The sequence below is a fragment of the Brassica oleracea genome, unplaced genomic scaffold (assembly GCF_000695525.1).
Source record: "Brassica oleracea var. oleracea cultivar TO1000 unplaced genomic scaffold, BOL UnpScaffold00673, whole genome shotgun sequence".
NCBI lineage: Eukaryota > Viridiplantae > Streptophyta > Magnoliopsida > Brassicales > Brassicaceae > Brassica > Brassica oleracea.
Window position 1 is genome coordinate 39,497 of NW_013617434.1, and position 23,263 is coordinate 62,759.

General features: G+C 43.8%; 1 pseudogene; it reads left to right on the forward strand.

Moving 5' to 3' along the window:
• The first annotated feature begins 18,741 nt into the window (after positions 1-18,741).
• On the forward strand, positions 18,742-20,058 carry LOC106319882 (annotated as a pseudogene).
• Positions 20,059-23,263: the final 3,205 nt, after the last annotated feature.

Consider the following 23,263-nt stretch of genomic DNA (forward strand, 5'->3'; position numbering starts at 1 on the left):
CACATTGGTTCATCCTGCTATGCCCCGGGCCTTTTGCTCTCTGTAAGAAAAGATGGCCGGCCTTTCATCAAAGCCCAGGAATCCGCTGGACATCTCAGCGGCGGGATTTGATACCCGCATCTGATCGAAGTTTCATTTTATTAGTGCCCCCAGATAAAGGAGAGCTCTTTCTAGGTGGGTCGCTTCGCGCAAGACATTGCTTAGGACCAACGGGTCACACGACAGGTGCACGATCGACTTTGCACGCTCCATCCTTCGCCCTCAAACCCCGGAGAGCTTTGAGTTGCTTCGCCCTTTCGCCTATCGGCTTGGCAGGCAAGCTACCTTGATCCGTCTTCGGCTTCGATTTGTTATGCCCAGCAGCTCCAACAAGCCCTAAAGTATCTTGCCGCCTAAAACTCTGCCAAGAAAGCCCTGCTTTACCTTTGATCCTATGTGCCCAGAGAATGCTATGCGTTCTCCACTTTCGGACCTCGCAAAGAGAGAACGTGCTTTTTCCTCTCACTTTCTGTCTCATTCGCGGAGCGAAGAAAGCGGTAGGAACCCCAGCTACCGCTATCCTTGGGAAACCAAAAGAGCTAGCGAAGGCAAGGGATGCAGTCTCTCTCTTGGCCTTTGGAGAGGAGAAGGCAGAGAAGAAGACGTCCTTCACTAAAGTTTTTGTGCTTCCTGCGCCCTTACTAGCAAAGGCGCTCTTATACGAAGACAAAGGAGGCATTCCGGTAGGAAGGCCGACCACTACATAAGCGGCCATCAGTCCAGGAGAGAAGCAAGCTACCTTTCTTTGATCCACCTTCCCGGGCAGGAAAGAGAACGAAAAGAGGCCGCTGATGGTGTTCGTGGTAGGTTCGAGGATCTTGCGCGGCGGAGCTAACTCCTCGATCGTGTTCATTTTTTTCTGGCAGCCCCCCTTGATCCATCGTACTGGAGCGATCTGAGAAGAACGATTAGGGTCATATTCTATACTCTCTACAATGCCCATAGAGGAAGTGCTTCGTTTCAGATCAGCTTGGAGGGCGAAGGCTTTTTAAAAAAGTTTGATTCCTAGAGAGGGGGCTTCAAGTTCTTAGGAAGAGCTGTACGAGGCAGCTCACGTACGGTTTGGAAGCCGAGCCCTTGCACAGGGGCTCAGATCAACACTTATATAATAGCCAGTGATCAATTAGAAGCAGGCAAAATGGTGATGAATTGCGATGGGTCCAAACCTTCGACCAGCTCCTTCTTGCAATCCGCCCAGAATGACCATCCTAAGCCCTTATTCACTGTGTGAAGAACGGGGCAGTCCGCTGGAGTGTAGGCTTCTTGGCCACGCCCCCTGCTTATAGATACGAAATACTTGAGATAAATTATCAAATAGGAAATTGCATACCATTAGCCGATATACGTATAGGAACATGGGTACATGAACCCTATAAAATCCTTCACTTTTAGCTTTGAATTACTTATATATCCTATGAATTTCATTTCGCATCGGAAACGATTCTAGGAGAAGTTCAAATCCGTTCCATTCGGATATTGATCGGTCTTGGTTTGACATGGTTTACGTGTTACTGGTTCCCGGAAGATTTAATATCTCCATTAGCGTCACCCTTTCTTACCCTGCCTTTTGACTTGTATTTTGTTTGTACACAATTAACGGAGGCCTTTTCGACATTTGTTGCAACGTCTTCAATAGCATGCTCTTATTTCGTCTTTCCTTTAATAACTTATCAAATTTGGTGCTTTTTGATCCCCAGTTGCCATGGAGAACAAAGGACAAAATTCAATCGATTCCTCCATTTAAGTGGTTCTCGCTTCTTCTTGTTCCTGTTCCTAACTCCTCCCCGGGTCGTTCCCAATGTTTGGCACTTTCCATACTTCGTGGGTGCAACATCAACAAATTCGCTCATGATCAAGTTACAACCTAAGATCTATGACCATATTATGTTAACTGTTCGTATTTCGTTCATTCCATCGGTATGCTCCCAGGTACCTGTAATTGTGATCTGTTTGCCAGAACCAAGGGGTCTTTCTTTGGAAACCTTCACGAAAAATCGTCGCTTTTTGATGGTTTTTCCGCTTCTCACAGCTGCTCTTTCCACACCTCCGGATATCTGGTGCCAAATCATCGCCCGTTTCCTTATTTCTTTGATAATAGAGTTGGCTATTTTTGTGGCATCAATTGTACAAGCTCGTGAAGAGGGCTGGATGAGTGGAATGAGGGAGAGCGGCTCGATCGAGAAAAAAAAGAAGAGTAGCCCCCCTAGAACCTGGCAAACTAACTATCAATGAATTCCAATAAAGATTATAACACATAGAGGACTCCTTACCTTAGGAGCGGGATGAGTGATACATTCGGTGAGCGCCGTAGTTCAGTTTTCCTTATTCGTTAGCTATGCTAAAGGAATGGATTGTTCTCTTTAGGGAGTGCAGAATCAACTAGGGTTAACCTCCGAGGAACGCCTCATGCTAGCCAATCTCAGGTAATTGGTCTATGGCAAAGGGGTTCCTCCTTCCTTCACCTGATGGCAAATACAAGAATTCCTTCACCTAATGGCAAATACAAAAAGAATTCGGCAACGCAAAAGCAGGCTTAATAATCAAATAATAAGATCAAATTAAGAGGCTCGTCCCCTGAACTATCTAGTTAACGGCGGCGTGATCTTGCTGTAGGGTCAGAGCTGCACCGAAGAACAGTTATTATCGACTCGATGGCTCTGATCCGCGTGAATCAGACGGTGAGTTACTGGTTCTTGAATGGGAATCCCGAGCATCAAAGAGCAGAGTGATCCTGCTCAAGATAGGACCGGGTAAAGGGAAAAAGACAGAAAAGACCATAGAATAGCAATAGGAGTCGATGCTATCCGACAACTTTCTCCGTGGAGCCCTAAAGGTTAACAAAAGATTGTAGAACCCATGGACTTACTATCTAAACGATACGAGACGGGTCAGTCAAGGGCCACCAGAGGCACAAAGCAGGCGAATATCCGTGAGAGCTGAAGATATCAAAGGTATAGGTAAGTAAGGCTTGCACCTCTTTTAATATCAAGGGCAATAAGACGTCGAAGGAAGAATCCGCAATGCTTTGACATTCCTTTTCAAATGAGTTGTGCCCAGCCCAGTTAGTCCACTACTACAGATAGTAACTAGCACAGAAAAACAAGATGGAATCAAATACGGTGTTAATGAATTTACTGAAGTGAACCAAGGAACGTAGTAACTCGACTGGTTGGAGAGGAACTTTGTTATTAGGGTTGAATTTCCAGTCTTCGGGCCTCAACACCGGAGTTCATCCTGAGGCCTAGGTAGGTAGTGACGCCTCTTGCTGGGTCTTCCATAAGGAATGGTCCTGTTAGTCTTAATCCAGCGACTGGCCTTGCTCCGGGCGATATCCGAAGTATGGTTCGCTCGCTAGTTATATGCTTAACACATGCATCTGAGGTCAGAGGTGCCGCTAAGGTGAACGCTCAGCTTCAACTCTGACTATATATTATATATAAGTGCACTGAAGGTTAACTATGTCAATCTACAACTCAATGTGATTGGCTTCGCCCGGGCTCAGTCTCTTTCGGCCGGTATGTAGAATCGTCGGAGCGAGCAGAGCAGCGGAGCGAAGTGGGCTGTGTAATCATTTGATTTTTTGACTTTTTTTTGAATATAATATATAAGGGGTTCTCCTCCAGCTTCGCTGAAGAAGCTAGGTTCCTCCAGGAGCTGAAAACGAGTCCTTCGGAGGGCGAAGAAACTCATTAATTCATTGATGAGGGCCCCTCATTCAAATGTTATGCTTCGTGCTTCCCTCACATTTTGAGTTGATTCTTCCCAATTTCGAGAGTGAGATTGATCCGACCAAGTAGTAGTGCGGAAGCCAGTACATACATGGCTAGTTTCCAGGCAAGCCATCCATATTGGCATAACCTTCTTCTATGCCATCTAGCTTCATAGCCGATAGTTTCCGTTGATCGTTATCTTCATCCATCGGATCAGCTCCTTCTTTTCTTATTTTTTCAATGACTGCTTCTCCTAGAGAACTTCTTTCTCTAGTCACTAAAGTGCGTTTCACCCTCGTTCTTCTCTCTTCTCCTAGACCCACCCCCTTACTGTCTGTTTAGGCCCCCTGCCAGGTACTCCAGTCTCATTGCGTACCGTCCGTCTGCATCTTCTTGCCCTGTTTTCATAGTTGTTTGCTTTTCTTATATGGATTAGGCTTGGTTAAAAGCGTACCGTCAAGCAAGAAAAGGAACCGTAAACTAGCTTTACCGAGTTGGCTTCTCCCGTTGGTCAAGCAGGCTTCGCTCCTGGCTTTCTGGTCTGTGATAAAAGCAATCTCTCTCCGGTTGGTTCGACTGTTAATGGAAAAATGAATAGATCCTTAGGAAGAAAAAGGCTCTTTTGCTCTTGTGTAGAATCAGTTGTTACAGAAGGAGCGGTTTTCGTTTCGCAATGGAATCAGAATTAGCTACGATCAATGAAAATATCGTAGTATAGTAAGAGCCAACAAAGTAGCTGTAACGTGAACAGCTGAAGCTCCTTACCTTATATGGGCTGCACCGCGCTGAATGATCAAATCCCATTTATTCTGATTTTTTTACATTCCAACTCCCATGCCTTTCCGTTGGTCAACAACCAACCGTCGATTTCCCTTTTCCTTCATTTTGAGAACAAGTCTCTCTTGGGGGGGGAGCAGAGCATGCAAAATCGAGCAATAGATGGATCTTAGAAGAATTCCACTTTGAACGGCACGACTCTTTCGATTTTTGCGCTGGCAATTTGAGTTGTCTCCCCAAAACTTTCAATCGACACACTCGACGCAGATAGCTCCGGTGGCCCCGGCTTCTGCCTCTATCAGGCTTAGGCTGCCCCCACCCCCACAGCCACAGCATGGAGTAGCTGCTCCCGCGCTACAACCAATCCAAATTTTATACGGATCGATATATGATGATGCTAAACCGAGACCGAGATAGAGAAAGAGGGCGAAGAAACTCATTAATTCATTGATGAGGGCAATAGCGCCTCCCTTTGTTGGCTCTTCAAGACAAAAACACTCATAGGAATGGTGCTAATTCCCATGTTCCTTCTAGTCTCGTTTGGTTTCGAAAGCCTCCCCCTCCCTGTCTCTTACTCTTTGAAAGCTGTCATCCTGGATTTCTTTTTTAATGGTTTCTTTGTTCTCTTATTTGGATTGAAAGAAAGACAAAACTTCATTTTCTTCGACGAATTTCGGCTATGACCAATGCACCAATAGCTGAATAGGCGTAACAAAGCTACCTGAAAAAAGGCAAGGTGCACCTTGGGATTGAAATCGACGAATTGCATTTTGCCCGAGAGATTGATTTAGAAAGATTATCCATTGGATAAAGAATGCAAAAATAGAAAGAATATAAATAAAGGCGCATACACGGGAAGGGGGCACCACTGCTTCCAGGGGGAGACTAACCTCATTACTTCTTAGTGGGCGAGAGGCGCGCCTAACCCACCTACCCACTCATAAATCACGGTGTTCAGCTGACTTGAACTAATAGACCCCTATTGTATTGGAATTTAGCGCCCATCTTTTGACTGTTGTCAACGAATCTCTTCAATGTTCGATTCTACTCTATGTTAGAACATTTCTGTGAATGCTATTCTAATCTAAGTGGTCTTATTCTGTGTCATGTGCTAGGAAGCATTACTCCTCTTTTCATTCCAAATTCAAGAATACGACCGATACGATTAATTGGTCTGTGTGCCTCTCTTATTACTTTTTTGTATTCTCCTGTTCCTCGGATACAATTCGACTCTTCTACGGCCAAATCTCAATTTGTGGAAAGCCTTCGATGGCTTCCTTATGAAAACATCAATTTTTATTTGGGTATAGACGGTATCTCTTTATTCTTCGTGATATTGGCCACATTTCTGATCCCTTTTTGCATTTCAGTGGGTTGGTCTGGTATGAGAAGTTATGGGAAAGAGTATATTATAGAATTTTTAATTCGTGAATTTCTAATGATCGCCGTGTTTCGCATGCTGGATCTTCTACTATTCTATGTTTTTCCCGAAAGCGTGCCAATCCCTATGTTGTGCGGAGCGGCGTATCTTATATTCGCTGGGAGAAAGCTTTTCCTCTGCAGGGGCCTTGTGCAGTAAACCCCCTACGGGTGGTCGTCCGTCGTCGTAAAGTAGTCCCCGCAAAGCTTTCGGGAAGAGTGGTAGTCTTGAGTGTAAGCATAGCATTTCTAGTTGAACCCGCCCAATCCAACTAAGAAGAACCGAACCTGACAAACACATCTTTTTCCTTTTGGGAGGGTACTCCGAGTAGTGGGTACCTCGTAGGACCTCGACCCGCCTACTCGGGTCTTGTATGGATATGCAGGAAGGGGTGCTCCTAGGTGTGTGTAGGGGTTGTGTTTGTTCGCGAGAATGGATTCCTCGTCAAGTCTGTTTGGGGGGTGTGGACACACTTGCGCGAATTCAGGTAACGGCTACAAGGGAGAAATCAAAAGGAAACTGTACCCGACCAGGGATGGACGTAAACTCGTAAGCTACCGAGGTTAGGGATAATCATCCAGGTCTTATTGTGAAACAAAAAAAGCCGCCCGCCACAACAAGCGGGTTGGTTCCTCTGTCGTCGATGGATAGCTCTTGGCGAGGTACTTTTTTCACTCGACTGAAAGGAGAGGAGACCTTAGGATAAGTTGCTAAAACAAAGGGGAGCAGAGGATTGACCCGTTCAGTAAAATTCCAAAGAAAGACTGTTGACAGCTGGTGGAGACATTTCTTTGGCCCCCGTCAAATCAAAAGGCGTTCCTCGGGCAGGGTTAAGCTCGGCAGAGGGTTCGAAAATAGGGTCCTGCCCTTCAGATTCTCAGATAAAAAAAGAGTTCCAAACCTTTATGCATGCACCTCCGTATAAGTGCTGCGTATAAGTTCCGGCCAGGATAATTGGGAAAGATCAAACCCGAAAGAACCGCTCACATCACAGTAGTAGCGTAAAGGCCGTAAGTCGGGGGGGCGGCCATAACATAAGGTAAGGCTATTACTTTCACATCTCTCTTTCTCTCGTACTATAAGAAAGAGAGATCCGCTGCGTGAGCAACCCGACTGTGCGTTACATGTGCTCTACAGGCCGCACTCCATCTTTCTTCTTAACGAGCCCATTTATCTTTAGATTTTGAAGACGGGCGTTGCGTTCGGTTCGAAAGGTATGGTTTTCAGTATGTCTCCAGATAGGGCGCCCCACTAGTCCGGCTAGCTAGTGAGCATTTCTTTCGGCCGAGAAGCAGGGGCCAGGCCCTACGGGCGGGCATCTCCCGCAACGAAAGCTGCATAGTTCGCCACCACCCGAAAAGTAAAAGATTAGAGAGTCCAGGCTAAAAATACATGCATAGATAGTGGTCTAATGACAAGGGCCGACGACGGAAGCTCGGGACGGAGCCGTATGATGCGGAAGTCTCACGTACGGTTCCCTGAGAAGGGAGTGGCTACCTACTGGAGCTTCGACCAAGCACCCCCGGTCAATTCCGCTTTGGGGCCACCCCTTACTCTACCATTATTATAGGAGTATGGGGTTCGAGACAAAGAAAGATCAAGGCAGCATATCAGTTTTTCCTTTATACTTTACTTGGATCTCTTTTTATGCTATTAGCTATTCTGTTTATTCTTTTCCAAACAGGAACCACCGATTTACAAATATCATTAACCACAGAATTTAGTGAGCGGCGCCAAATCTTTCTATGGATTGCTTCTTTCGCCTCTTTCGCCGTCAAAGTGCCTATGGTACCAGTTCATATTTGGTTACCCGTGGTTCCCTGAGACTTCCGCTACCATTATTATAGGAGTATGGGGTTCGAGACAAAGAAAGATCAAGGCAGCATATCAGTTTTTCCTTTATACTTTACTTGGATCTCTTTTTATGCTATTAGCTATTCTGTTGATTCTTTTCCAAACAGGAACCACCGATTTACAAATATCATTAACCACAGAATTTAGTGAGCGGCGCCAAATCTTTCTATGGATTGCTTCTTTCGCCTCTTTCGCCGTCAAAGTGCCTATGGTACCAGTTCATATTTGAGAATTTAGGGAGCGGCGCCAAATCTTTCTATGGATTGCTTCTTTCGCCTCTTTCGCCGTCAAAGTGCCTATGGTACCAGTTCATATTTGGTTACCCGAAGCTCATGTAGAGGCACCTACGGCAGGATCCGTCATCTTGGCAGGAATTCCTTTAAAATTTGGAACCCACGGGTTTTTAAGATTTTCAATACCCATGTTTCCCGAAGCGACACTTTGTTCTACTCCTTTCATTTATACTTTAAGCGCGATTGCTATAATATATACTTCCTTGACCACTTCAAGACAGATCGATCTAAAGAAGATCATTGCTTACTCCTCAGTAGCCCATATGAATCTGGTGACTATTGGTATGTTTAGTCGGGCGGCGGCCGTTAGGTCACCTATTTTGAGTTATGGACACACAAGGCCAAAACATGTGTGTCGGGCGTGCGACCCATCAACCTACTAGCAATGGGGGAGAAAACATAGCATGTCGCAACAAAAGCTTGATTCGAGGCGTCAGCAAAACACTGCCGTCTGTTCCCTTCAGTCCCTTAGCGCCCCGGGACAAGAGTGGGGGGGACGGTCGTTAGACGGCAACAGCAGCACCGGCTCCACGAAGTCTGAATGGAATCTTTCTGTTGGCTTTCCCAATTCATTCGTAAATTAAAATCAAAGGGGTAGAAGTGCTCGCTTCTAGCTGCTTCGCCTGCTTCTTCTTATTACGGCGGCTATGTTGGCGTGGCAAAAATGAACGAAAAGCGAGATGAACGTGCTATTTTCAAATCGATTGATAGATAACCTGATCTGTTCTGATAGATCTAAAGAGTAGAAATAGATAGAGAATAGAGAGGGAATCATTAATAAGGTCTTTGAGCCTAATTCTATCTATTGATGAGACAACTATCTATTCTTGATCCATCAGAAAGAAATCGATATGTATCTGATGGAGTCTACATCGTACGTAGAGCGCCCCAGCGCTTTTTGGGCCAGCTCAGTTCTCTTATCCATCGGTCCAATGCACTGGGCTCATCTCATGGAGGGAAAAGCCAAAATGTAGTTGTCTTGTTGTTGTTCGCCGCCTCGACGCATTCCCTTCTCTCCCCGGCATCGTCCCAATCGCCTCGACGCATTCCCTTCTCCCCCCGGCATCGTCCCACACAGAAAGAAAGAGTGCGGAGCCCCGGCCCGAGCCATAGGCCCGCTAACGGAAAGCGAGGAGTTGAGCCTGAACTGGCGAACCGAAGTCACTTTCGGAACCATACTTCATACAGCTAACATGTGCCCAGTTCTGTGGAAAGGCGCAAACGAACGTGAGCTGCTATACCGAATACCCCGCTGGCCATCGGGGACCGAGTGGTAAGGCCATCGGGGACCGAGTGGTAAGGCCATTATCTGGGGAACGGATCACTCATTCTTCCATTGGGAACAGGTGCACGAACCACAACTCCAAACGTCACACATCCGCCGCTTACTTACCGTTTAGGTGGCACCAGCGAGATCCAGCTAAGGAAAAAGAGTGTCGCGGCTGCTCCACTCCGCCGCGGTCTCATGAACTTCACGGAGGAACCTAGCTTCTTCAGCGAAGCTGGAGGAACCCCTCCCCGCGCGCAAAGCGAATGGGCGCTGTGCTGTGGGTCAGTTTCGGGGCGGGGGGCGCAGAGATACCAGAAGAATGATTCATTTGTTTGGATCGACGAGCTTTTTCAGCCCCAAAACTCAGAATCAATGGAATGTCTGTCCATAAACATCTATTCTATATGTATATATAGGGGATCTCTTTATACATATCAAAGTCTTTTATGGCATGATATGATCGCCTAGCTGTAGCTGCATATCAGCTGCACTCAATATGCGGATTTCTGTTGGATCAGATCTTTTCTTTCGCTTTGCCGGAAGCTTTTTGACCTAGCGAAAAGCACTTTCGCGCAAGCAAAGTATTAGCTTTGCCAGAAGCAAGACAAGGAACCGGAGCTGTCGTATAGGCGGTAGCTTCCCCCGCCCGACTAAAATACAAGAGTCACGGCCTACTTTGATTGCGAAGGGGTTTGGCAACAAGCAAACGGCTTTCTATCATAATTGCAAGGGTTCAAAACCTTACTTTTCTGCTTTTCCCAGGGCCAGAGAAGGGCTTATACTGCTCGCCTTTGTTTGGTTTGATATATTCATTCAGTCAAAATACAAGCTACAACAAAGTGGAAATGGAAGGGCCACTATAGAAGCTAGAACTTGCTTTATAAGTCGGCCTAACCAAAGCGTCACCACAACAAAAAATTACTTTTATGAATGGAATCTTATGTAGGGGGCTTTGACCGCCCGCCTATCAATCAAAGAGGCAGAGAGTAAACGTAAGCTCACCCGTAAGCTCGAAGAGCTTCCCTTCATTCACTTCGCGGGAGCCGCACAGCACATTGCTGGAAGTCAGAGGGTCCATACTACCTGCCTAACCCTTCGCTCCGAGGGACCGCAGATCGGAAAGCACCCCATTTATCCAAAAGATAAGGGAAGGGGCCTATGTATTTGCATGACCCCTGCGGAGGAACCCCTATCCCGGAGCCAATCCCCTATTGGTCATGCCACCACGCCGCAGAATGAGAGCTCGTGTGGAACCTTTTCTTTCTGGCGTAACAGCGGTGGAACGTAACAAAAGATTACGGTCGCCTAACATTAACATAAGGGCGGGGGGTACGGTAAAATCGGCCAAAATATGACACCCGAAGGGCCCGAACGCACAATCCTATCCCATCCGAGTCCGAGTTTACCCCTTGCACTGCAGACAGCTGACTGTAGCATCATAAGGCTTGCAGACCTTTCGAGGTAAAAAAAAAAGGTACGGTACCATAGGAGGTTGGAATTTCTCAACGTGGTGTATAGCACGAAAAACCTTTCGATACAAGAAAGGGCCGTTCTCACATGAAAGACGAGAATCAATCCTTTCTTCTCTTCTTTCTCTTTCTTGAGAAGGAAAGAAAGAGGATGGGGGGAATGGGGCCGGTGCCCTTCTTTTACGGCCGTCACTCCTATTTGTCAGCCGTGAGGAACTACCGCTCGGTCGGTGGGAAAGGAAAGGCTTGGGCCTACCTATATCCCGATAAGACCTCATAAAGGAACGGCGGGAGTGATAGGTTCCATATTGCCGAGCTGAAGGGCAAGACTTTTGTACGTGATCGTAGTATGTGACGTCGTCTCGTCCACGCTGCATTGAAGAGTACCTACGCACTAAGTTCCGGTTCACTGATAAGGAAGATAGAGTTAGGCGGGGGTCTACGATGTGATACTCAAGTATGACCCGGGGAGATACATGCTAACTATGGGTAGGAAGCCGGAACCCTTGTGTAAATAATTTCAGGGGGGTTACAGATCTCTTATACAACCATCAATCGACAGAGCGGAACGACCAAAAAAATAAGTGATGTTAGAAAGCCGTATGATAGGTGGTAACTATCTTGTACGGTTCGGGGGGTAATCGGCGTACTCCGGGAGAAATCTTTCGCTCTATCGAACATACAGGGAATTGGAGGTAGTATTCTACCGATGTTAAGTCATGGACTGGTTCCTTCAGCCCTTTTTCTATGTGTTGGTGTTCTATATGACCGACATAAGACTCGACTTGTTAGATATTACGGAGGTTTAGTGAGCACCATGCCGACATTTTCTTTTCTTTTACTTTGGCCAATATGAGTCCACCTGGTACTAGCAGCTTTATCGAGGAATTTCTCATCTTAGTAGGAGCTTTCCAAAGAAATAGCTTAGTAGCCACATTAGCAGCGCTTGGGATGATTTTAGGTGCGGCCTATTCCCTTTGGCTATATAATCATGTGGTTTCTGGAAATTTAAAACCTGATTTCCTCCATAAATTCTCCGATTCAAATGGTAGAGAAGTTTCCATATTTATACCTTTTCTTGTTGGAGGGGCGACCGTCCGTTGAACTACCAAAGAAAAAGGGTAAACCTATGTGATCATGACATTGTAGGTGCTTACGATGGGACAGATGCGACTTCCCTCAGTTGGTTTGGGTGGCATAGCCCGTTGCATAAGTCCCCCTTTTTTTTATTCATTTTTTGAGTCTTTAGGGAGCCAAAGCTTTACTTTACTAATAAAGGCTCGCGCAGGGGCGCTAACTTTTTTTTTTTGCTAAGCCGTCTCTTTCTGGGTGGGACCGAGAGAAATAAAGGACAGAGGGCAACCATGCATGGTACTTCTCGACCCTGTCTCCGAGGGACAGTTGAACGAGCGACTCATGAATGCTGCCGGGTCGGACGAGCCGATAACTCGAACGCGTTCGGTCTGTTTTTTGAGCAAGAATCACAGCGTTACCTTACTTTCACCATGATACGGACTCCAAGTTCTTATGGCAGAGCACGAGGAGATTTATCATCAATATTCTAATGGGAATGGAAACCAGAAGCACGACCGAGGTCTTCGTAGTCCAAAATAATCAAACCATCAATAACAGTAATGTAAGCATGAGACTTTTTGGTAGTACCGGTGAACCAGATGGCCGCGGCGATGGAATCTGGGACGGAGGACTCGTAGTATCTCTCTAGATCCGGCAAAAGCGAAAGACCCCCTAGCTCCATTCGAATGAAGGCTGACTGCTGAGCCCACTCTGGCCCCGCGGGGCGGGCCCCCGTGGTTGCGAGCCGGAGCTGCCATAGCTTATGGCTAGAGCAATGGGAGGGGCCCCGGCAGAGAGAACAGAACCGTAAGGATAACGAGTGCTCCGCCCGTCAAGCGGGCGGCAGGAGCAGCAGGCAAGTACTTGGTAGGCCAACAGTCCAGTGGGCACTCGACGAAAGGGGGGCACACGGAGCAAGTACGAGAAATTGGCCCCGCTCCGCTTTATAAAAAGCAAGGACCACTACGGGAGGTCAAACCCAGGACCTATGGAAGTCGGGGCTCGTCCCCGGTCAATATTGGATCAAACAAAACAAGCAATAGGGGCCGTATCACTGACCTCTTTTTTATTGATTCAATATAATAGGGGAAAAGATCGTACAGTGCCCTACCGAGACAAGAGAAACTCTTAACAGATCCTCCGTGCCCTGGGCATACCTCTTCCGTGCATCTTTCTCGTGGCATGAACAGAACAACAGGGAAAGACCTGGCCGACCTGCCCAGAGCTCGAGGGCGAGCTTTATTTAAGAGAGAATGGGGAGCGAATCGAAAGGCTTCCGTTTTCGTTCTTGGTTTGGTTCGGGCTCCTCTCGATCTTTTTCGTAGTAGGGAAGGGGGAAGGAGTCTAAATCTATGGACATTAATGAACCATCATTGATGGACGTTGCACATGACACGATCAATTCGACTCAAGGTCCGGCGCTAATAGAGGTTGCTTACTTTCCTAGTAGCGAAGGAAAAGGGCAGGGCTTTTTTCGTGGTAATAGTGGGCGGGTCTCCTTTCGAAGTTAAGGCCTTCGCATTCCTAATCCGTCCCACTAACCATGAACGGCTTAGTTTGCCCCAGCTTGGTGAATCCCCGTGCAACGACATAGTTTGTGCGCCCTTTACCGTTCTCGCTCAGTGTTTGCAACGGCTGGGGAGGCAGTCGTAGAAGCGAAGTCTATCGCCACGCCATTCCATCAAATACGAGATTGGGGGCCCCTTCTCAACGATTTGATGGAATGGCCCACCCAATAGCGCTTATGTCATATGGGAACTCATGGCTGGAAACAATCCTTATGGTTTTGATATCCGGTAGGAATAATAAGAATCAAAGTCCAGGTAGGTTGGTGAGCCTAGTGATAGGAGACTATCTAGCTTGGTTCGGAGAGCACTTGTTGGGTTAAAGACTTTTTTTGTTGCTAAATGTTACAGCCTAAATGCTGAACTATTGACTCTACTCGTTCGGATGGGTGTTCACCCCAAAGTGTTCCCGGACTGCATGCATACATCCGTAAGTAACTTAGTGCAACATGGCAAATTTCATTGAGAGGAATCAGCAAAGAAAAGAAAAACGGGTCAACATCTTAATGTGTATTTGAGGTCCTCGGGCTGAGGAGTGTCCACATGAGTTCGTTGAGGTGTCTACACAGGAATCAAAACCTCTTTTCTATTCTGTCGAGAGTTCGGATTGCTCCACCTAAGTAGAACGAAAGGGAGGAAAGATTTTGATTCTTTATAGCCCTTACCAGACCTTATGTCATTTCCTTCGGTTGGGTTAGCTTTTTGGTAGGAAGGGCGGTAGTAGAGTTGCGTCAGGTCCTTCGCGTCACTCAACTCTTGGTTTTCCTGGCAGGGATGCCCATTGTTCCTTGCGATAACTACTTTTGGAGGAAGGGCTGGGCTACTAGATGGGCGGGTGCGTAACACCTAAACCAGGCTCAAAGCGATGAGACGATTTATTCTCGGTTAGACTCTCGAGAACCAAAACAATAGACTTATTGACTGTGGTCAGGTCAGAGCCTTCTGTTGGAGGAGATTGATTTGACTTGCTATCGTACTGAGTCTTCCGCTGGAACTGGATTCTCTAAAGCTGAAAGTTTCTTCGCCCTCATCAATGAATTCATTAGTTTTTTCGCATTGGTATTAGAGTCAGACAGCCAGCTATATATGTGGGAGTCTTTTCTAGACTAGTATACTCTAGCTCCTTAGCTAGCAATAAGTAGTATTAGAAAGTGAGAGATAGGCCTATAGATTCCTTTGTCTCGTATTCAAACGGATACTTTAGAAGGAAAAGGCTGAGAACGGCCTTGTCTGGCTCATCAATTCCAACAACCAACAAACGGTTACATCAAAGGTTGAAAGCCCTCCTAGCGCCTAAATGCTGTCCGATCCAATGCAATCTCATTCACTACTTGTAAACCTCCCAGAACAGAAAGCTTAAGATTCGAGGAACGCCTCCGGTCAATGTATTCTTATTCCCCCTAATCAGCATTCCCATTCCATTCCCAATCAATGAGTGTTACGGAACTAGAAGCAATCCTTTCTTGTAGGAAGCTAACTTTCCCGACCTCCTATAAGGAAGTGATCCCGACCTCCTATACGGAAGTGAGTGAAAGTAGGTGAAATCTCTTCTATTTAGAAGTGGATCAAGAAAATAGTAATCAACGGAGAGAATAAGCAATTGATAAGCAATTGAAAGGATTCTCATCTTGTCTTCTTCAAGGAGAAGCTTAGCTGCTTGGAGCAGGACTTCTTACAAGGCTATCTTGATAGAAGCAATTCTCTTTTGAGACACTGAAATACGCCCAGCAGGAACGAAATGAGAATATATTGGTGGTACGTAGTTGCTGTGCCTGAGAGAAGCGGCTAACATAGATGCTAGGGAAGGCGGTGAAGGAGAAGAGTGGATCGGTAAGTAGAGAGGTGTTCGAGTGTTTGAAGCGGCAGCAGAAGAATCTTATCAAAATGGATGGACTAGTTCGGTATATTCGTAGGAGTCAGCGCACAAAGATTAACTGATCTAATCGGTAAAGCCGGAAAAAGAGTTGAGTTTAACGGCGAAAAGCTCCTTTCAAAGGAAGGAGTGACAGAAAAGGTCGGGACAGTGGCTGCTACCGCATTGACTTCGGAAGATTTGGATGTGTTAAGGCTAACCTCCCAAAACTCACTAAATTTACGTTGCTTCACAAGGTAATTCCTATTTGCTTACTTGTTAGAGTAAGGAAAGGAGAAGAGCTTCAAGGTAGAACCTATGAACGTAGATCGCATATAATGTGTCGATCTTATCACCTTACCAACCAGGGCCTATGTATACGAAACTAGTGCACCATCTGCAATCGCTATATATACCTGACCTAGCTTCTCGTGTATCACCCTTTCTTTCTTCCTTTCCTAACTATCACTGACCGCGGGGGAAATGCTGACAGAATGCCAATACTTGTTCGATCGAAATTCTAACAGTTGTTCCGGGCGTTTAATGTTTGTTCTGGTTCAAGCTATAAAACGGTCAAGTGTGTTTCTAATCAGGGTTATCTAAATTGGAATAAGTACTTTTTGATAACTTTGTCTCATGCGGAGCAAAGCCCTTCTTAGTCAAGCTTAGTCCCTTTGGAGTATATTTAAAGGGAAGTGCGGATCTGGAGTGTTTTGTTTAGACGAGCTATGCAGCAAGCTGAGTTCTATCGAAACAACGTTTTCCGGGCATACGAGAAAAGAGTCCAGCCCAGCATATTTATTTGCGACTTTCTTGATCCCGGAAATCTTGTACTCAGAGTCACGGATAAAGATAAAGTGGACTACCCTGTATGACCTACAGTTCTTTTTAGTGGCTTTTTCTTGTCCTGGACCATTCAGCCTTTTCTCAACCAAGTATAGGTAGAAGCCCTCTTTTCCATACAGATAAAGGTTCGACTTCCAAGAGAAAAGATAAGGAAGTCGGTATTGATCGTGGAAATATCTTAGAAAGTATTCAAAATCGCTTCTCTTCCTTCATTCTCAGTAGGCTACCGTCCTCGGAACCAATGCCTAAGATTTGCCCTTGCGGTCTGCCCTTAGTCTAAAGACTTCTATCCACTACGATGGAATCTGTTTAGTGGAGGGAAGGCCTAGTTACTTGACTGAAAAGGCACGCCATAAGCTCATATATGACTGGAACGGGCCACCGATCGGTGGCAGCGCTCAAGTCAAAACTTGCTATAAATCTTGGGCGTCTCTTTGCCAGACGATGGATAGGACCTTCTTGATGGAAGGTACCGTCTTGTGGAATACGCCTCAGAACAGACATACCCCACACATGCACGGGGTATAACAGACGTTGTTTAAACCAGTTACCGATTACAAACAAACGCCGCTTTCCGGCACCCTCTAAGGACTGAGCCAAACGTCCGGAATAAAGAGGTTGAGAAGAACGGTCGAAGCCCATGGCGAGGGAATCAAACACCAAGCCAGGCCAAGCCTCATAAAACCTCAACCCTTCATTAGCTGCCCAGGTACTAAATTTCGTATCAAACGGGTACAAAGTATACCCAGGTTGAAAGAGAATACCTGGACTGAAAATACCATCCGGTTCTGAATGAATGATTCGCAGCTGGCGGGCAAAAGCCGCGGTTTCCAAGAACATCGCAGAGAAGAAACAAGTCTCCTTCCGTTCTTTAGGAGCAGGCTGCTCATCACTACCTGTAACCTTTTTTTTTTAGACCACATGTGCAACTGAACCTTCGGAACAGCCTTTCTTCTGGCTGATCAAACAATGCTTTCTGTCTTTCTCGAATATATCTTCTCGTTCATTTGATCTATTCCTTGGAATTCCGGAATGTGGAGTATATGTCTCAAAGTATCCCGTTGTATCCCGTTGGTCTCTTTGAGTTCGTTACTCTGGTTACCGGTGTAGTTTCAGTGAGCGTAGTGAACGGCTCGTATTGCTGCTAGTCCGTCTGTCATTTCTAGAATATGTCTTAGTATGTGCCGTAACATGGAAGTATTTGCCTAGATGTCTGCTGCATCGAATGCCCTGTGGTTCTCGTTCTAGTTGCTTTTTCTCTGCTAGTTGCTCCTTCTCTTCGTTCGTAATAGGCATGATAGTTCTGCCAGTTTATGAGCTCACTAAGCCTACAGCCAACGCTATATCTCTTGCTATGGCTCTTAGCTCAGGGTGGGATCCAGTGTGGTTTGAATTCATTGCCTTTTACGGGATCCCCTGTGGACTAATGGTAGGGTATGGAAAAAGTTAGATAGAGTGTTGGTGAACGAGATGTGGTCTCATAGATATCCAGCGACGCATGTTACACATTTCATTTAGCAAGGGGTCGATCAGATCATAGGCCACTCCTTGTTAAGTGTAATTTCGGGAGTGGTTGGCGGCAAAGCCCCTATCCTTTCAATTGATAGATTCCCTTTTATTATCACTGTTGGAATATTTTTGAAGACGACTTGGTCAGGGCGGTTAACAATTTATTTGCTTTGCTTATTCCAATACTGGGATTGGGTTGGCTTGGCCATTTTTTTTATCAAAACCATTTTTTTAGCGAAGGCTTTCACTCAACTTTTTCCTTCACTAGGTAAGGGTCTCCGCCCTTGACCCAAGACCGCTAACACCGAATAAATCATGAAGTTCTACCCTTGCTATTGTTGTTGAAAATATATATCACATTCCTGCCAGTCTTTCGGTACCAGCTCCTGTTCTTTCTGCGGCAGTTGTGGATTCGCTATACTGAAAACTTAGTTTCCATAGCTTGAACAAGACAGGATTTCAAATAGATGGAAAAACAGGCCAGGCCCTTTCAAGGTGTAAAAGTGAAATAGGGAGGGAGCGGAGCTTCGTTACGGTAGACTTGGATGAATCTCAATCCGAATGAGGGACCCGACGCCTATAAGAGGTGGAGGTGGATGCGTCTTTTCAAGATCCATCAGAAGCAGGAGGAGAAGAAGTGAACCCGAATAGGTGGTCATTCATGCCGTCTTCACCTTCACTTGCCATGGTAAATGCTCAGCCTTGCCATATCCCACGCTCGTAGCAAAGACGTGAACAACAAAGGTCTATGCGAAATGGACCAAATCGGATATGATTGAATAACCGAACAGTTAGGCTACGTAACTTTACGCTGACTCCTCTTCCCCTTCGATACGTGCCTGCTACTGCAGCAGCTAGAGAGAATGGCCTAACACTAAAATCAAGTAGTACGGAGGAAGATTCTAAACTTGAAAAACAAGTATTAGGTTGCGCTATACATAATATGAAAGAATATACAATAATGATGTAGTTGGCGAATCAAATATCATGGTCTAATAAAGAATCATTCTGATTAGTTGATAATTTTGTGAAAGATTCCTGTGAAAAAGGTTCATTAAATCTATTCCTAATTTATGTCGAGTAGACCTTGTTGTTTTATTGCAAGAATTCTAAATTCATGACTTGTAGGGAGGGACTTATGTCACCACAAACAGAGACTAAAGCAAGTGTTGGATTCAAAGCTGGTGTTAAAAAGAGTATAAATTGACTTATTATACTCCTGAATATGAAACCAAGGATACTGATATCTTGGCAGCATTCCGAGTAACTCCTCAACCCGGAGTTCCACCTGAAGAAGCAGGGGCTGCGGTAGCTGCTGAATCTTCTACTGGTACATGGACAACTGTGTGGACCGATGGGCTTACCAGCCTTGACCGTTACAAAGGACGATGCTACCACATCGAGCCCGTTCCAGGAGAAGAAAATCAATTTATTGCTTATGTAGCTTACCCTTTAGACCTTTTTGAAGAAGGTTGGGTTACTAACATGTTTACTTCGATTCTGGGTAATGTATTTGGGTTCAAAGCCCTGGCTGCTCTACGTCTAGAGGATCTGCGAATCCCTCCTGCTTATACTCAAACTTTCCAGGGACCACCTCATGGTATCCAAGTTGAAAGAGAGAAATTGAACAAGTATGGACGTCCCCTATTAGGATGTACTATTAAACCTAAATTGGGGTTATCCGCGAAGAACTGTGGTAGAGCAGTTTATGAATGTCTACGTGGTGGACTTGATTTTACCAAAGATGATGAGAATTTGAACTCCCATCCATTTATGGGTTGGAGAGACCGTTTCTTATTTTGTGCCGAAGCTATTTATAAAGCACAGGCTGAAACAGGAGAAATCAAAGGGCATTATTTGAATGCTACTGCGGTTGCATGCAAAGAAATGATTAAAAGAGCTGTATTTGCTAGAGTATTGGGAGTTCCTATCGTAATGAATGACTACTTAACAGGGGGATTCACCGCAAATACTAGTTTGGCTCATTCGAGATAATGGCCCACTACTTCACATCCACCGTACAATGCATGCTGTTATTGATAGACAGAAGAATCATGGTATGCACTTCTGTGTACTAGCTAAAGCTTTACGTCGATCTGGTGGAGATCATATTCACACGGGAACAGTAATAGGTAAACTTGAAGGAGATAGAGAGTCAACTTTGGGCTTTGTTGATTTACTGCGCGATGATTATGTTGAAAAAGATCGAAGCCGCGGTATCTTTTTCACTCAAGATTGGGTCTCGCTACCATACCACAAGGCTATCCGAGTTCACAGGTTTAGTTGCATGTACCTTCTTTTGAATCGAGATTTTTGTGGTGTTCAGTCTACCGCTCCGTGGGTACAAGATCGAAAAGAATGGATTAAATGGATGCATTGAGATTCCGTAAGTAACTCAGTGAGTGCTTTCTAAGAAAGAAGGGCAAAGAAGAAGAAAAAGAAACAGGAACAACCGCGCTGGTCGTAATAGATCGACTTTCATTTTTTTTTTGAGTACGCGTTATTTGGACCTGGTGTATCTTGTCTTTACCACGAATTATTTTTCATGGTTAACAATAATTGTTGTTTTTCCAATATCTGCCGGTTCATTAATGTTATTTCTCCCGCATAGGGGAAATAAAGTTAATAAGTGGTATACTATATGCATTTGTATCTTAGAACTTCTTCTAACGACTTACGCTTTTTGTAATAATTTTAAACTGGACGATCCATCAATTCAACTATCCGAAGATTATAAATGGATCCATTTTTTTTATTTTTATTGGAGACTGGGAATAGATGGACTTTATATAGGAACGATTTTACTGACCGGATTTATTACTACTTTAGCTACTTTAGCGGCTTTTCCAGTTACTCGGGATTCCCGATTATTCTATTTCCTGATGTTAGCAATGTACAGCGGCCAAATAGGATCGTTTTCTTCTCGGGATATTTTACTTTTTTTCATCATGTGGGAATTAGAATTAATTCCCGTTTATCTCCTTTTATCCATGTGGGGTGGAAAGAAACGTTTGTATTCAGCTACAAAATTTATTTTATACACTGCAGGAAGTTCTATTTTTTTATTAATAGGAGTTTTAGGTATAAGTTTATATGGTTCGAACGAACCAACATTAAATTTAGAACTATTAGGGAATCAAGCCTATCCGGTCACACTCGAAATACTCTTTTATATTGGATTTCTTATTGCTTTTGCCGTCAAATCACCGATTATACCTTTACATACTTGGTTACCTGACACCCACGGCGAGGCACATTACAGTACCTGTATGCTTCTCGCTGGAATCTTATTAAAAATGGGAGCATATGGATTGGTTCGAATCAATATGGAATTATTACCTCACGCTCATTCTATGTTTTCTCCTTGGTTGATGCTAGTCGGTACAATCCAAATAATTTATGCAGCTTCAACATCTCCCGGTCAACGTAATTTAAAAAAGAGAATAGCCTATTCTTCTGTATCTCATATGGGTTTTATAATTATAGGTATTGGTTCTATAACGGATCCTGGGCTTAATGGAGCTATTTTACAAATAATCTCTCATGGATTTATTGGCGCTGCACTTTTTTTCTTGGCAGGAACTAGTTATGATAGAATCCGGCTTGTTTATCTTGATGAAATGGGTGGAATGGCTATCTCCATTCCAAAGATATTTACAATGTTCACTATCTTATCGATGGCTTCCCTTGCATTACCGGGCATGAGTGGTTTTGTTGCAGAATTAATCGTTTTTTTTGGAATAATTACCAGCCAAAAATATTTCTTAATTTCAAAAATTTTAATTATTTTTGTAATGGCAATTGGAATGATATTAACTCCTATATATTTATTATCTATGTCACGTCAAATGTTCTATGGATACAAGTTAATTAATGCCAAAAACTTTTCTTTTTTTGATTCTGGACCCCGAGAGTTATTTCTTTCAATCTCTATTCTTCTACCCATAATTGGTATTGGGATTTATCCTGATTTTGTGCTCTCATTAGCAAGTGACAAGGTCGAATCCATTTTATCTAATTATTTTTATGGATAGTTTTCAGGAAATAAAAAAAAACATTAAATTGAATTATAATAAATTTTTACGAATACGATTTTTCGAGATAGAAGTACGGTTTTTTGGAACTGCCATTCAAAAATGAAAAAAGTTTTTCAGTGGTATAATTGGATGTCAAAGACATTTATTATTCTATTCTTTCGTACTCCATATCGAGTAATTTTTTTCTTTCAAATTTTATTATATATTGTTTTTCAAACAAAACAGACATTCAAAAATTTAAAACCCAACTATTTTTTCCCTTTCTCTTTAAATTTTTTTTGTATTTAACGTTTTAAATCCGTATAAGAGTGCTCATTTAATTAATGTATACTGATCGATTATATTAGAAACAATTTTATTAAATTTCTTCACTTCATATGTAAAAATAAATATCTATTATAATAAAATTTCTTGAAAAAAAGCTCACTTAGTATACTGGAAGACAATCACTAAATTCCATAATTCATTAATAATTCTAAATAATCAAAGCCAAATAACTTTTTTTTATAATTACTATTAAGTATTTTTTTGTCGTGTAAATCTTTGTTCTACTCTTAATATATGTATATAAATTATTGTAATGCAGAATTATAATTCACTTTTTCTGTATCTGCGTAAAATCAAAATTTTATTTAGTAGTAAAAAAAAAAAAGACAAATCATTTTATTTTTATTTTTTTACAGTAACTTAGTAATATCTACTGTAACTTAATAATATTAGTTAATAACTTCTAATTTTTTGATTTGAATATATATATTTTTTCAAAGGTTTATGAAGGATTATACTAATTCGAAAAAAATTTCTATTTAAGTTTTAAATAATGCGCTTTTTTATTATCCCCTTTGAAAAAAAATATATATATATACAAACCAGTGAATAAGAAATAATAAATTTAAGAATAAAATAAAAAGGGTTTATTATTTTATGGAACATACATATCAATATTCATGGATCATCCCTTTCATTCCACTTCCAGTACCTATTTTATTCGGAGCTGGACTTCTACTTTTTCCGACAGCAACAAAAAACCTTCGACGTATGTGGACGTTTCTGAGTATTTTTTTGCTAAGCCGTCTCTTTCTGGCTGGGACCGAGAGAAATAAAGGACAGAGGGCAACCATGCATGGTACTTCTCGACCCTGTCTCTGAGGGACATTTGAACGAGCGACTCATGAATGCTGCCGGGTCGGACGAGCCGATAACTCGAACGCGTTCGGTCTGTTTTTTTAGCAAGAATCACAGCGTTACCTTACTTTCACCATGATACGGACTCCAAGTTCTTATGGCAGAGCACGAGGAGATGTATCATCAATATTCTAATGGGAATGGAAACCAGAAGCACGACGGAGGTCTTCTTAGTCCAAAATAATCAAACCATCAATAACAGTAATGTAACCATGAGACTTTTTGGTAGTACCGGTGAACCAGATGGCCGCGGCGATGGAATCTGGGACGGAGGACTCGTAGTATCTCTCTAGATCCGGCAAAAGCGAAAGACCCCCTAGCTCCATTCGAATGAAGGCTGACTGCTGAGCCCACTCTGGCCCA